A 16,579-nucleotide genomic window follows, 5' to 3' on the forward strand; every position below is an offset into this window, starting at 1 on the left:
CCTGTAGTCTCTTGTTCGTTTCTAAGGGCATACATAAGCATTTATATATTCATAAAATATACACATAAGCACATGTAATCAAATCTATTGTTCCTGTTATTTGAAAGTGTTATCTGTTAGATAAGTTAACAGTAATAAGAAAAGTTTTAATTTTCCCTTCACTGACTCCCTCTTTAATGTTCTTCATATAGATCTGAATTTTCAATCTGTATCTTTCCCCTTCTTTCTAAAGAAATTCTTTTAATATTTCTGGCAAGGCACATCTACTGGCAACCAATTTCCTCAATTCCCTTTGTCCAAGAAAGTTTTTATTTCTCCTTATTATGTGAAGTCTAATTTCACAGGTTACAAAATTCTAGGTTGATGTTGTTTTTCCCTCAACATTTTAAGTGTGTAATTCACCCTTTTCTTGCTTGCATAGTTTCTTAGAAGAAGTAGAATGTAGTTCTAAACTTTGTTTGTCTATAGGTAAGATGTTTTTTCCCCTCTCCTCTTCTGGTTTCCCTCCTGGCTTTGATTTTATGGTACTTTGAAAATTATATGTCTAGGTGTCATTTTTAAAGATTTATCCTACTTGGTGCTCTCTGAGTTGAAAAATAAACAAAGAAAAATGAGCCACCACTTGAATGGGCTTCAGGGAACACATAATTTTCAGAGGAAGTTCAAATTCACCACAGAGCAAAATGTTGAGAAGAAAGTTCAAAGACAGAGGATTTGGGCAAGTATGAATTATAAGGGAACACTGAAAAGTTTTCCAGAGTGTGAGGGATAGATAGGGAAACAGGACTGTTAAAAACACGCAGAACTTATAATGCTTACTTAGAATCTGGGTGATAAGATTGATCTTCCTGTTGTTACTGACATGAAAGGAAATAAAAGTCCTGTGGTCTTGATAGACTCATCACATATAGTGATGGTGAGACTTTACATGAAAGGTTGGAAGAGTGGGCATCTAGGATTTCTCTTGATCTCTATTCAGAGAAACACACAGGCCTTGGGAAGTAGGTTCTTATTTAAATTACATTGATGATTTTTTGAACCATGGTATGATGGTGAATGGCCTCGTGAAGACAAGTATTTCTAGAAAGGATAAAAGTTGATTATTTTACTCTGCTAGCGAGGGCAAGGTTGCACCAAGTTCAAGGTTTCCGTTTGATCCCTGCCTATGAGATTAAGCACCTTCCAGAAATTAGGATGTCATTCTGATGTTGAGACTTCCCCTCACACACACACACATACACTTAATAAAGAAAAAGAAAACCCTAAGAAAATAAATGTGGCCTTCCTCTTTTGTGTGAGTTTCTTCTGATCCTTTTTAAACAGGTAGACATCCTAGGAGCTGTGGTCTTACTCTAAGGATAGGTTTACTCTTGACTCTGTTTCGGAGCATTATAAATTAATTATTAATGTGTTCTCATTTTTTACTTCATGGATGGAGGAAAAAGCTGATGGGAAAATTTAAAAAAATGTGTTTACTACAATAACCAGTTAATTGTGTAGAACTGAAAGAAAGAGAAAGGAAAAAAACCTACTTTTTTCTATTCAATTTTCTCTTTCCCAAAATAAGGATTTTTTAAGCCTTGAAATTCACTGTGAGGATAAGAAAAACTTATGTTCTATGCATATTTTTCAAAACTTGATGTTAAAATAAACTCTACATGTACTGTTATTTCAATAGAGCAGAAATGAGGTTTCTCTGAAGCATACCTGCCAAAGCCAGGAAGAGGATAATCAAAGAGCTACAGTGATATTCATAAAAGGTATGTAGAAGCAGTTTTGGTGAAGAATTTTACGGCTGGCTGAGATGTGCAAAGAATAACGTATAGTGACAGTGATTCTAATTCACTGCATTATGTTGAAAAGATAATTATAGTATAATATGTGATTATATTATTAAGAATATATTGTATTATATTATATTATGTACAATAATTATATTATATATTATATTATATTATATCATATTATATTAAAAAGATATTCTACTTCAGTTTAATTCAATAGTTCAGCATCATTCAGCATTAAATTCAGACTCCTGTTAAGACCATATATCAAGGTCTCTCACATTGTTAACTATATTTTGCTCTTCTCCAAACTTTCTCTGACTTCCTTATGCTTCCTTGTTTTTTCATTCCTGATGTTAAACTTCACATACATGTTTTGTTTTATATCTTACACTTCCATCATATAGAACTCCTAAAATATTGCAGTATCATTATTATCAACTAAATTTCTAACTTAAATTTAGAAAAAAAATTGTTAATCATCTAAATTTAACTCAGGGATACCCTGCTACATTTGCATCTTGTCTGGGAGCTACGATAGATTAAATTGTAAGAGTATGACTTTCACACTTGTGAATTTTCATAAAATAAGAAATCAAGATGACATGGAATGAAAGAAAAAATACTGGGGAAATAGTATGAAAATACGTGCATCTCTTTTCTCATGTGTCTCAAACACATCGCTGGTCATATTTTTCATACATTTAATGAAGCAGCAATAGTATGATCTCCCTGACACATAGTAGAGAGATCACAGTATGAAATACAGTTCAAATGTATTAATACAAACAGACGTAAAAGAATTATATTTTAAGTAAATTTAAAGTTTAATATATTTAGTGATAATAAAAATAATATAAAAATATATGTATATAGAGACATATATAGATATACATACCAGACACCATAACAAATGAAAAATATTTTCATGAAATATTACCATGACCAGACAAAAATAACTTCAGACATTCTCTTTTTTTTTTTTTTTTAAATGTTTTATTTATTTCTAGGAGAGAGAGAGAGACAGCCTGAGCAGGGGAGGGTCAGAGAGAGAGGGAGTCACAGACTGAAACAGGCTCCAGGCTCTGAGCTGGCAGTCAGCACAGAGCCCGACGCGGGGCTCGAACCCACGAACCGCGAGATCATGACCTAAGCGAAAGTCGGACGCTTAACCGACTAAGCCACCCAGGCGTCCCTAGACATTCTCTTTTTATGAAGTGATTAAACATAATAATTATCTCAGATATACAAATTTTGAGGTAATACTACTTTATCACAGTTTTGAACAAATTTTTTGTCAAAATAAGCCAACAAAAATATTTTAAAGAGTTCCAACATTAGAGACTTGGAAACAAAATCAGGCGAGGCACCTGATACCCAGTGATAAAATAAAAATTCAGTATTGCATTCCTAAGTATACTACAATGGTGTGTTTCAACTTCTCTCCTGTGAAGTCCCTACTGTCATGTGAAATTCCACCTCAGCACAGTTATTCAAAATTATAATGTTTACTATATACAAAGATTATGATGTGCCTTCTATCAATGTATTTAAAAATGAATAAAGAAAGAAAGATTTACAGGAACACAGAATGAAAACGAAGCGAAGTAAAGACTAATATTATTGTGGTAACGGAAACAGACATTGCATTGCTTAGCCTTGTGTCAGTGTTATAATCCATTCCAAAGAGATGTAAGAAAGAATCTCATTGAGAAGAATGCACTGATTATATTTGGTATCTTAACTATGCAGTTTTTCAAAGAATAAACCCTTCATCTACTTAACCTCTATCTGCCCTTGCTGGTTTGTAGTTTTTTTTTTTTTATATTTATGAATATGTTTTCAAACTACATGCACATTTATTGTAGGCATTATAGGATTTTATTATTGTCTCTAATATATATCACAGTAATTATTATATGGGTCACCTGGAAGCAAAACAACATTCTATGTAGCAATTCTATGTAATTGGAATATCATCCATAATTGACTCTGTATTACATCTAGATGTAACAACAATTGATTTGAAATCTAGAAAGTATTATGAAATTTACTACTTAGTTAAAGAAAAGAAATCCATGTTTAGATTTGACACCAAAACAAAGACCACACAAGCAAAAATAAACAAATGGAACTGCATCAAAGCAAAAATCATCTGTACAGCAAAGTAAGCCATCAACAAAATGAGACAGTAACCTATGGATTGGAAGAAAATATTTTCTCACCATGTAACTGATAAGGGATTAATATCCCAAATATATAAAGAGCTCACACACTCAATAACCACAACAAATAAACAATCTGTTTTAAAATGGTCAGAGGACCTGAATAGACATTTTTCAATGGAAGGTACATAGATGACTAACAAGTACAGGAAAATGTGCTCAATATTATCTAATCACCAGGGAACTAAACATCAAAACAACAATGAGAAGTCACGTCACACCTATGAAAATGGCTAACATCAAAAAGATAGAAGATAATAAATGTTAGCAAGGATGCAAATGAAATGGCACTGTTGTACCCTTGTGAACTGTTGGTGGGAATGTAACTTGGTGCAACCACTCTGGAAAACGTATAGAGGCTCTGCAAAAAGTTAAAAAATGAACTACCATATGACACAGCAATTCTATTTCTGTGTATATATCCAAAGGAAACAAAATCAGTATCTGAAAGAAATACCTATACCCTTCTGTTCATTGTAGCATGATTTAAATAGCCAGACATGGAAACAACCTAAGGGTCCATAAGAATACATGAATAAAGAAGTAAGATCTATCTATCTAGCTAGCTAGCTAGCTAGCTAGCTATCTATCATCAGTGGATTGATAGATACATAAATCTGGATAACATGGATAAACCTTGAGGGCCATTATGCTATGTGAAATAGGTCAGACTGAGAAAGGACAAACAAGTGTAGGATGTCACTTACATGTGCAATCTCAAAGCAAAACAAAACAACCCTCATAGAAACAGACATCAAATTGGTGATTCCAGTGGTTGCCGGCAGCAGGGCTTGGAGGAAATGGGTGAAGGTGGTGATATAAATTGCTGCTCTTCAGATAAATACGCTTTGGGGATATAATGTACAGCATGGTGACTACAGTTAACAATATCTGAATGTTACTAAAAGAGTAGATCTTAAAAGTTCTCACCACAAGAAGAAAAATGTGTAAGTATGTGAGGTGATGGAGGCTGACTAAGCTTATTGTGGTAGTAATGTGGTATGTATAATATATATATATATCAAATCATTATGTCATACTTTTTAAACGAATACAAAGTTACATGTCAAATATCTCAATAAAACTGAAAAAATGCAGTTGCCATCTACCAAGTGAATATTAACATATAACTCATATATATTATATATATTACACATATTATATAGATATATATTTCAGAGTATGGTATGAATTGAATCATAAGCATTAAACTATTACAATGTTTTCTACTCACAACAGATAAGGATTTACCTTTGTCTGACTCTTGCACTTTGGAATTCAAATTAGTATACATTAAAATATCTAAAACAATACAGTGCTTCTGTGATTTATCGACTAAGGGTTACCTAACAGTTTTCTAAAATCATTAGAACAATGATAAAACTCTGTTATAACAATAATAAAAGTGGTATACAATAGGATTAGAGTCCGACTTTGGCTCAGGTCATGATATTGCAGTTTGTGGGTTCAAGCCCATGTCAGGCTGACAGTTCAGAGCCTGGATCCCACTTCTGATTCTGTGTCTCCCTCTATCTTTGTCCCTCCCTTGCTTGTGTGCTCTGTCTCTTTCAAAAACTAATATAATGTTAACTTTTAAAAAAACAGAGTTTTCATAAAGAATGAAAAGATTACAAATCCATGAGTGAGTTTTGTATACAGACTACTTTTGTGTTAACAGAAATAATAAAAACGATATGAGATGTGTATAAATCACAGAGTAATTGTCAATGTTAATAGTTTTTTAATGATAAGCCATTCAGAGATAATTCACCTCCAAAGTGAATTGATTAAAGCTAAGTTAAATTGAAAGTCATGTTTTTTTTTCAGTTTAAATGTAATGTTTAAATAAAAAACCTTCTAAAACTATAAGATAGTTTCCTTAGATACCTGAATTTCTATAGTTTTCTGATTTTTTTTTTACCAGCAAAATGATTAAAGAGAGAAAGAAAAATAACGATTAAAAAAGTGTCTAGTGACTGTTAACGGCCATTGCAAAAGAAATATTATATTTTCAAATGTGTTTCACCTTTTTATCTGTATTCATAATTATGTATTTGAAAAAATTACCTTTACCATAGATATTAATTATATGATGTTTCCTTATTTTCTTTTTTTTTTTAACATTTTTTAATGTTCTATTTATTTTTGAGACAAAGACAGAGAGTGAGCAGGGAAGAAGCAGAGAGCAAGGAAGACACAGAATCTGAAACAGGCTCCAGGCTCTGAGCTGTCCGCACAGAGCCCACGTGGGGCCTGAACCCGCGAAGTGTGAGATCATGACCTGAGCTGAAGTCGGATGCTTAACCGACTGAGCCACCCAGGTGCCCCAGCAAACTTGCAGCAAAACAAGTTAAGGCATTCACAAGACTACAAAAGAGCAGATGTAGCAAACAGGTTGGAAAACAAGGTAAGATATTCCATATGATAACATGGTGTAAGGCATTTATAAGCACGGGCAGTGCCCAACCCCTAGATATACAGTGACCAGATAAGCGAAACCGGAGTGCCCGCTAGATGTACATTAACTAGGTAAGCCAAGCAAGGCCCTCTGTTTTCAGCAAGGCCAGAAAGCAGTGCTCTGCTTTGCAGTGTGTTCCCTATAATCTCCTGGCCTAGGTTACAGCTATTTGATTTCCCAGAGTTCACTGGTGTTAGGACTGAGAAAAACTGCCAAATGTCAGATATTTCAATGCTTTCAAGGAGTCATAAAGTCATTAGGAATAGCAAGAAAAAGCACAGCTCCCAGGTCGGACAGATCGAGGATGGAATCCTGCCTCTGTCATTTCCCTGCTTCAAATTTTGAGCCAATGATTTACCTTAAATCTTTGTTTTACCTCCTGTAAAATTAAACTGAGTGACTTTAAATCAAATGACTGTTTAAAAGATTAAAGGCAACGCTATCCTATATCTATTCTTATAACAACGTATGATAAAAAGTTAAGTGCTCACTAATTTGCTACACATTATGAGAATCACTACCTTCTTTATTGTCATCATCTTCACTAAAANTATTCTATATCTATTCTTATAACAATGTATGATAAAAAGTAAGTGCTCACTAATTTGCTACACATTATGAGAATCACTACCTTCTTTATTGTCATCATCTTCACTAAAACTGATATGTTAAAAAAAATTCTTACACTTTCTAATTTACAGATTGCTTCAGTGAGCTGTCAGTGTAACTGTAGGCAACAGATAGCCAAGTCATAATGGTTTAACAATATAAAGATTTATTTTTATCACTTAAAATGATTTCTAAAAACAACCCAAAACAGTTGTTACTACTCTAGGTGACTTGGTCTTCTATTTCTAGTACAATTAATATGAAGATTTTTTTTTCCTTTTGAAGGCTTCAATATGGCTATAGCTACTCCTGGCATCAAGTCTATACTACAGATACAAAGAATAGAGAAGAACAAAGGTACAGAGACACACAGAGCACAGTTTCATGAACCAACCAAGACTGTCCCTCTCCTCAGCTTGGCTGAGGGCTTCACCTGGGATTTCTATGTCTCATTAACAGAGCAAGGTCACATGGCCAATCCTCACTAGAATGGACTTTCAGCCTCTACTAACAGAATAAGACAAAGGAATCACTTGTGAGAGGTAATCTGCAATGTCTGCAGTTATAGGAGAAGAGAATGACAGAATAAGAGAAATGTCATAGTCTAGAAATTTGTCAGTCCATGGGTCTTCTTAATATCTTAACACAATCACTGCAGCTTCTAGAAGTGTTTTTTTCATTTGAAAGTAAAATGCCTACTAAGGATTGGCTGAATATAAAAGAGAGATGCTTGCCTTGAAGAACTGTGAAAATGACAAAATATTTGACACCATATGTTGAGATTCCAAAAAGTAAGTGGCCAAACAAGGGATCAAGTTACCTAGAGACAGAGCTTTGCTGTGGCCTAACTTTTGCTGAAATAGTTCATTTATGTCCCTAGAGTGCAGAAGCAAAGGTCTTCCTACATTGCCAGTAAGAGAGAACACCTACAAAGAGTCTGGAGTCAACCCAACCAAATGTACCATACTTTAGGGGGAAAAAAGGAGGGGGGGTATAATATTTGAAATTTTTGTGATCCATCAGGCATTTGTACATCTATAACTAAAATGGCCTAATAACTAAAATGGCCCAGGTAAACATTTCCACAATTGTAATTACCTGCACACCAAGTAATTCATAAACCAACCCCATATGTATCAGCCTCGGACAGCACACATGGTCATTAGTGTGGTGACACTGTAGTCTTTAGGCTGAATGAATAGGAAGCAGCCTAGAACTTAGAGAAATACATCCTACTTCTTAGGGAATCAACCTCACTGTCTTTACAATTTGTTGAGACAGCAGTTTGGGGTGGGTTTTAATGTTTCTCAGAAATTCTGATGCTTAATTTCCAACACCAGTAATTGTTTGAGACTTGAACACTTAAAAAATGATAATGAGAAATTAAAGGAAGCCAGCTGATAATGAGGTGGGCTAGAAGAAGGCATGCATGTGTGCCTAGGAAAAGTTGCCTTAATTCAAAGAAAGGTCTACAGAAATATGTAATACATAAGCTTTGTTTCCTGTGGACATTTTTGTTTCTGAATGTGACATGTTTACGCTACATTCCTCTTTTTATCATTACAGAAATTAGTCTGACATATGCCAAACTTGGTAAATGAAGAGGGAAGGCACGTTTTTGTGTGAGGCCAGTAAGTTCACGATTTACCTATGCATGAGAGTTTCCTATCACCAAATTTCCCGTCTTTATTCAAGATACAGAGCAGTTACATCAGGGCAGGGTTTCCTCATGTTGGCTTTTATAACCACACTCACATTTCTTAAGTCTTCATCATCTTCATGCAGTAACTCATGGAAACTGCCAATCTGTTATCTATATATAAAGTTTTATAGCTGGTCTTTTTCTTTCAGATTAATCCCAGTTGTTGAATGGATAGTAGTTTGTTTGTTTTTGTTTTTTTTTTTTTTCTGGGTGGTTTTTCACATGTAATTGATGTGCAAGTTTACCATTTATCTATTAAAAGATATCTGGAATCTTTCCAGGGAGGGCTATCATGATGAAAGCTGTTATTTATATATTTGTGTTCAGGATTTTGCATGAATATACAAACTATATTTCAGCAAAAACTATTGTTGGGGACCCTGAGTGGCTCAGTCAGGCTTCAGACTATTGATTTTGGCTCAGGTCATGATCTCACATCATGAGATGAAGCCCATATTGAAGCTCTGTGCTGGGCATGGAGCCTGCTTAAAATTCTCTCTCTATAGTTATATTTTATTATTTGTATTTTTTCAAGTCTTCCTAAGAATTTATCAATTTTACTGATTTGTTTAAAGAACCAGATTTTTTTTTCATTTTCTCCAAAGTTTCCTATTTTCTCTGTTTTAAATATTTTTTAATGTTTATTCATTTTTGAGACAGAGACAGAGAAAGAGCATGGCACGAGAGGGGAAGCGGCAAAGAGAGAGGGAGACACAGAATCCAAAGCATGTTCCAGTCTCTGAGCTGTCAGTACAGAGCCCAACACAGGGCTTGACCCACAAACCCGTGAGATCATGACCTGGTGTAAGTCAGACACCCAACCAACTGAGCCACCCAGCTGCCCCTATTGTTTCCTATTTTCAATTCATATGAATCCTGCTCTGATCTGTATTATTTCTTCCTTGTGTTTGGGTTTTCAATCTTATATATGGATGTATATACATGCATATATGTATATGTATATGTATATGTATATACATACATCCATATATACGTATGTATATGTATATGTGTATGTATATACATACGTCCATATATATGTTATATACATATATTGAATGTACATATGCTGTATAGACATGATATATATATTCATTTTATACATACACATATATAGTTTTTTAATGAAAAGATATTTCTATTAATTTTAATAGGGAAAAATGATGATATGGTCTATCTCAAGACACCCAATTCTCACAAATAGAAAAATATATCGATAGATGATATAAGTAATAAAAGTGTTTGAAAGTAAATAAATCCAATTTGCATATAATGTCTAGGAAATCAGTGTATTGGAATCATCAGAAGTTTCCTATTTTGATGGAAGAGGGATTCTAGGAAGTTTTTATTTGCACATGGTGGAAGATCAAATGACTGATTATCAGGCAGACAGTTAATTCTTTGATGGCTAACGGTTATCTTGCACTCAAACTGCTTACAACCAACTGAAGCATTGTTATCATTATTGCTAAAAGTCATTTAAAAACCTAGAAAATGTATACAATATAAACAAAGTTTAACAGGTTTATTGCCAGAGATAGGAGCATATGGTAGTTACTTTCTATATTTTTTATTTTATAATATTGAACATCTATAAGAAGCATGAATTTTTATTCACAGAAAATAAAAGCTGAAGAGAAAATTACTTTTCTTAAAAAAATTGGTTTTTGTCTTTGTTTTTTAGATTTCCTTTTGAACTCATAAATATATTATTTGAATTTTCTCATATTTACATATTTTTTTATAGTTTTTCTGTTACATCAAGTTTGATTCCATTACAGTCAGAGAATATTCTCTATGTGCTGTCAGTTGTTTCAGAATAATAGACATTTGTGGGGTTTTTTGTCCAATCTATAGTCTGTATTGAGGAATATTTCATGGCTGCCTGAAAAAAACATTTTCTTTTATTGGGAGTAGTGAGTGTCAATTAGATTCTGTCGGTTGACTGTGTTGTCTGAATCTTCTAAATATTTGCTGATTTTTGCCTAGTAGTTTTATCAGTTACTGAAAGGAGGAGGTTTAAGTCCCAAAATATAGTTGTGAATTTTCTTATTTTCCATGCCAATTCTGTACTTTTTGTTCACTTATATTGAGACACTATTGTTTTGTATGTAAATATCTCACTCATTATATCTTCCTGGTTGATTGGCCCTTTTACCCTCACTTTGCCTCTATTAATTTCATTTTTCTTTTTTTTAATGTTTTATTTATTTCTGAGAGAGAGACAGAGAGAGACAGCATGAGAAGGGGAGGGTCAGAGAGAGAGAGGGAGACACAGAATCTGAAACAGGCTCCAGCTCTGAGCTAGCTGTCAGCACAGAGCCCGACGCGGGGCTCGAACCCATGAACTGTGAGATCATGACCTGAGCCGAAGTCGGACGCTTACCCGACTGAGCCACCCAGGCACACCACATCTATTATTTTTTTTTCTATCCTCTACTATGTTGAATACTCCTGCTATTTTATTTGTCGATATTTGTATGGGTTTTTTGTTGTTGTTGTTGTTTTTTATTTATCTTTTTTAACCCATCCTCCACCTACCTCCCTTCCTGAAACTATCCTTTGGTTTCTATAGTAAGAGTCTGTTTCCTGGTTTGTCTCTCTCTTTTTTTTACTTCCCACATACTTATGTCATTTAATTTTATTTTCATGTGAGTGTCTTGTAACAGCACAAAGTTGAGTCATGTTATTAAATCCACTCTATCAGTCTTTTTTTTTTCCCTTAGTATATTTGCATCACTTATTTTAATATAATTATTGAGATAAGTGTTTAAGGAAATGGCATATTCTTCTATTTTATCTCTCTTTCCAACTCTTTTTCCTGCTCTCTTTCCAATGGCTGGCTAGAATTTGAGCTGGCACAGACATTTTGGAGAACAATTGAGGATTCAAACAGCAACATAGAAAGCATTTGGATTAATTTACATCCCAAAGCTAATCTCACTGTAAATGTCTCTTCCACACTGAAACTCTTATTATTAAAATAAAACATCCCCAATATTCATTATTTCAGTGATTATTTAATACTTTAAAAATGGTTATCAAGTTACTTCCTATTTAAAGTACTTCAATAACTTCCAAATTATATTATAACTACGATCAACCCTTCATATGACTTAATCATCCTCTATGATAAAATTGTCTGCATCTTCAATTTCTATCAAGTTGGAACACCTTTTCCTGCTATCTTTTATGTTCCAATTATATGAGTGGTAACTTTACCATGAATTGTCATATAGCATTCTTACACATATATTTTACTCATGATTTTATTCCTACTAAGAACTCTCCCACCCAATTGCAAACATTCTCCTTTTTTTAAAATATTCTTTCCTTAACTCCTCATTCTTAAATTCTCAGATTAAGTATTCATTCCTTTGAGACATTTCCTTGACCAAGTAGTTCATTTCAAATTCTTTTATTTTTTATTTTCATAAAAAATATGTTCCTTTACCTCAGTAATGTATAATGTTTCAATTCATACCCGTATCAACCTGTTGGAATATGAGCCCCATGAGCACACGCTCCTGCTTTGCTTTTTTGTTAGTGTTATTACCTGGAAGAGCATTTAGCACATAACAGATGCTTAATGAAAGTTTTTAAAGACTTGAATTATAAAAAAAATAACTTCTGGACACTTTCCTTTGGAAATGGTGACTTTGGCACTTGACTTATTAGCTTTCTCTATACAACATTTCATGAAACATACTTCCATAGCTTAAAAATTATTGTGGAATACCCATCCAGCAATTTTGTCTCTTTGCTCTTGGAAATACCATTCAATAACTTCCTTCCCATTCCATTTCAGTTGCCTAATATCATCATCATGCTATGAATAATGATCCCACAAAGATGTCAGCCACTAAACATTCTCTGAATACAACCTTCTATTAATTCTTCTTCAATTATTTCTATTGTCTTACACTTCATGGCAATGGTACTTGTAATCTGCTGACTATGTTTTGAACTGCCACTGCATCATTTTTTAAGACACTTTTTATATCAGCTAAAGAATGTATCCCTAGAAGAATCCAACTGTTGGTGTTATCTACGACTGCTGCTAAGCTGCTGATAGGTGAAGGAAGCATCACACTTCACATGGGACTTTGAAATTTTCCAGACATTTAACATCCCTAAGGAATTTATTCTATATCTAAAAAAGATTAACCTCAAATCTAGCAATATGATTTATAATGGTCTACAGAATTATATGTGGGTTAAATAATGAGATAGCACAGAGGAACATTTTAAGGTTTGCTGATTCAGTTACTCAGCAATGTCATAAAAGAACTAAGTTCTTTCTATTCTGGCAAGTCATACTGACACTGCCTTCCCTCACAGTCATGGGATGGCTTCAATAATCCCAAGAACCAAAGAAAAGGGATTTTTCCCTCTATACAAGGGCTTATATTGTAAACAAAAACCTTTTCCAGAAGCCAACAAGCACACCTCTCAAGTTCCAAATGGTGTAACTCCCCATACTAAGCATTAGCAAGGAGAACGAGACCCTATTGTCTGTTAGATGATCCCAGATCCTTTATGTTGGCAAAAGGTGGTAAATTTTTTCTAAGTAAATACAAGGTCCATAAAATTGAGGCTTGTTAGCAAAAAAATAAAAGATACGACTTCTGATAGACAACAAGTAATTGGAAAATGGTGTCACAGAACTTAAGTAAACAACAGTTTGAAGAGGGAAAATCCAATAACCAAATACAGTGGTTTTGCTATAAATTGAGAGAGGGAAATTTTTAAAAAACGCATTATCAGGACGCCTGAGTGGCTCAGTAGGTTAAGCGTCCAACTTTGGCTCAGGTCATAATCTCACGGTTCGNCATAATTTTAAGTAGTGAGACAGGTCATGCAGACTTGGAAAGAATGGTTCTAATGTCTTAAAAACAACTCTTCTTCAGAATAAAATTGTCCAAGACTGACTATGCTTGACTCTAATATAATAGGTTTTAAGTCTGAGAAGAAGAAAACAATAAAAGGAACAGAGCTTGGATTATATTTAGTGATTTAAAAGACAATATTCAGGTATTGATCTTAAACAGAAGGACTTAGAATGGGCTTCTCATGAGCTATTCTAGTTGGAGTTCAGGAAAATAACATAAAAATAATTCACTGAAGAGAAACCTGAGAAATAATAGTTGTTTTTGCTTTGGAAAGAAATGCAATTTATATGGCATCCTGTGGAATTTACTAATGTTTCACATTTATCCTAAAAGACAGATCTTTCTTCTATAAGACAGCAGATGAATTCCCTTGAGGTTATTCAGCACTTTCTGTGTAGTGATACACAGAGAATACTTTAAGAACTCATGCAAGGGAGGGAGTTACTTCTAGGGAAGGTCTAGTGTTGAAGAGCATCTTAGGAAAAAGAAAGTAATTTAAGAAATGTTGTGAATATTTATAATATCCCATTAACACATACAATAATTTTCAGCTCGATAACTAAGCATGCTGTTATCTCTCTTTCTAGCACAGTTAATATTTCATAAAATGTTCTGATACACTGCAGGGTTACCAACACTATCTTTAATGTAACATTTTTCTTTGAAGGACTGAAACCAAGTGATCTCTCCAGGGCATCATAAATCTTGGTTTTCATTTAGAATATAGAAACCATAAAGAACATAAAACAATATTTAAGCCTCAGAGAAGACCAATTTCCAATACAAAATGGGATTGTTATGACAGTAAAGGAATGAGCCGATGAGAATAGGAACACTCCAATTTACACAAGGCTGCCAGAAACAAAATAAAGGAGGCATAGGAGCCCCAGGGACGGTACATGATAAAGCAGTGACCAGAAAACTGAAATGGTCCACGTGGACTCTTCCATTTTTCAGCCATCTGTAACAAAAGACTATAGAATCAAGATTTAAGTGATATTGCTAAAGACAGATGCTCAAATGATTTTCATATATATATTTATATTTATTTATATATTTTATGAATCAAGTTAAGAAGTCATTGTTTTAAGTAAATACATGATAAAAAATAACATAATCTGAGAAAGCTTTAAGGTAAAATAATTGCATGGAATTAAGCCATAATACATTTTAATTCCCTAATTACATACACCATCTTTAAAGTTTTGAAGTCATTAAAGCATAGCAGGAATTTAATGGGATATCTAATTTTGCCTCCATCTATTACATGATTCATTTCTTAGAAGTTTTTGGTGTCTAAGTGTGGGGAGGAAACTTTCAGACTGTTTATGTTCCAACAGTATATTATTGTACTGTTTCAATACAAACTCTGAAATCTGCAAAAATAATATAGATGGAGTTTTTTACACACATCAAAGATTTACATCAAAATGTTTAAAAAGAATGAAAGTTTACTGTAAACTTTTTCTGTTGTTAATTGTACAAAGATATCAATGCATTTCCTTGTGCTCTTGGTAATAAAAAAGTATTAATAATAGACTTGATAACCAACAAAATAACAGGTAGGTAATCATCTGATAAGCACTTATGAGACAGAAATATTCTTCAGAATCTTTTAGATGTTTAACCCATGTCATCTTCACATTTAATTTATGAAGCACTGATTATTTTTAAAAATAATTTTATAGATATGTTAACCAGAACACTAATGGCTTAATTCATTGAGTCCAGTGAGTTTCTGAGACTTGACCTAGGTAGTCTGGTTCTAAACCCCATGTCTACAACAGTATGTTATTTTTCAAACTTTCTTGTGAACTGCTTTGTTTCACAGAACAGTAAGTCAAGTTATTACCTTTATCTAAAATAAGTTCGTAGATAGTACTGGCACACCATGTAGAAATGACATAAAAGTATTAATATGATACAATTCAAGGATTTCCCAGAAAAAAATCTTACCTCCTTTTCATTGTTTTTTATTCCGAGCCCATTAATAAATGACTAATTCCTTTTGCTTAAAATAATACAGTAAAATAAAAATGCTTATGGGTGAGTAAATACTTCGTGATATAATTAATCACCTATTATTTCATATAAAAGTTCCTAAAAAGTGGTCCAAGGACTCCTGGAATCAGAATTAACCATCTGTGCTAATTATTTAAACATTTCTAGACATATCTCATATATTTCTGATAGAGCTGAAATATATATTAAACAAGTTCGCTGGTAATACATATGCAGAGCAAAATTTCAAAGTTGGCTTTAACATGAAAGAACTATATACTGTTGTTTTTAACCTAAAACTTAGGTGAGCATCAAGACACTGGATTACTTAAGTTGTTGAGCTATGATGCTACTGGAGACAGGAGATCATGTATGCAGAAGATTTGGAAAATGGTAATAAATTCTTGCATACTTTAAAATTTCACTGAGATGTCAGTGACCAAATGTAGACGTTTTCAAATCACTAACTTTTTTCTGAATTAAATATTCATAAAATATTGCAAAAGATAATCAATCATTTAAAGTATCTAAAATGTTGAGAATGTCTTTTAGATTTTCCTTTACTAAACAATAGATTGTTTAGCTTAAATTATATTAAAATAATTGAAAATTAATATTCATTGGATTGTTATAAGCCAAATATTAGAATAGATTTTAATAAATGATTTATTTTGTTTTTATAGAATTATTGGCCCATTGCTTTAAATGTCTACATAATTGGCTGGCATTTTAAAGTCTTTGACATACAAAATTTCCTAGTTTAAATTACTATTGGAAAGACAATTGCTTGAATTTTGAGAATTTCTGGAAGCTAAACAGAGGCTTCCACGTTTGAGTTGCCTAACATTACACATTGAAATTAAAAAAAACAAAAATGTCTATTTACAATAGTATAAAGTTGTGTGGGA

Source organism: Crocuta crocuta, unplaced genomic scaffold, assembly GCF_008692635.1.
Source record: "Crocuta crocuta isolate KB4526 unplaced genomic scaffold, BGI_CrCroc_1.0 scaffold88, whole genome shotgun sequence".
Classification (NCBI taxonomy): Eukaryota; Metazoa; Chordata; class Mammalia; order Carnivora; family Hyaenidae; genus Crocuta; species Crocuta crocuta.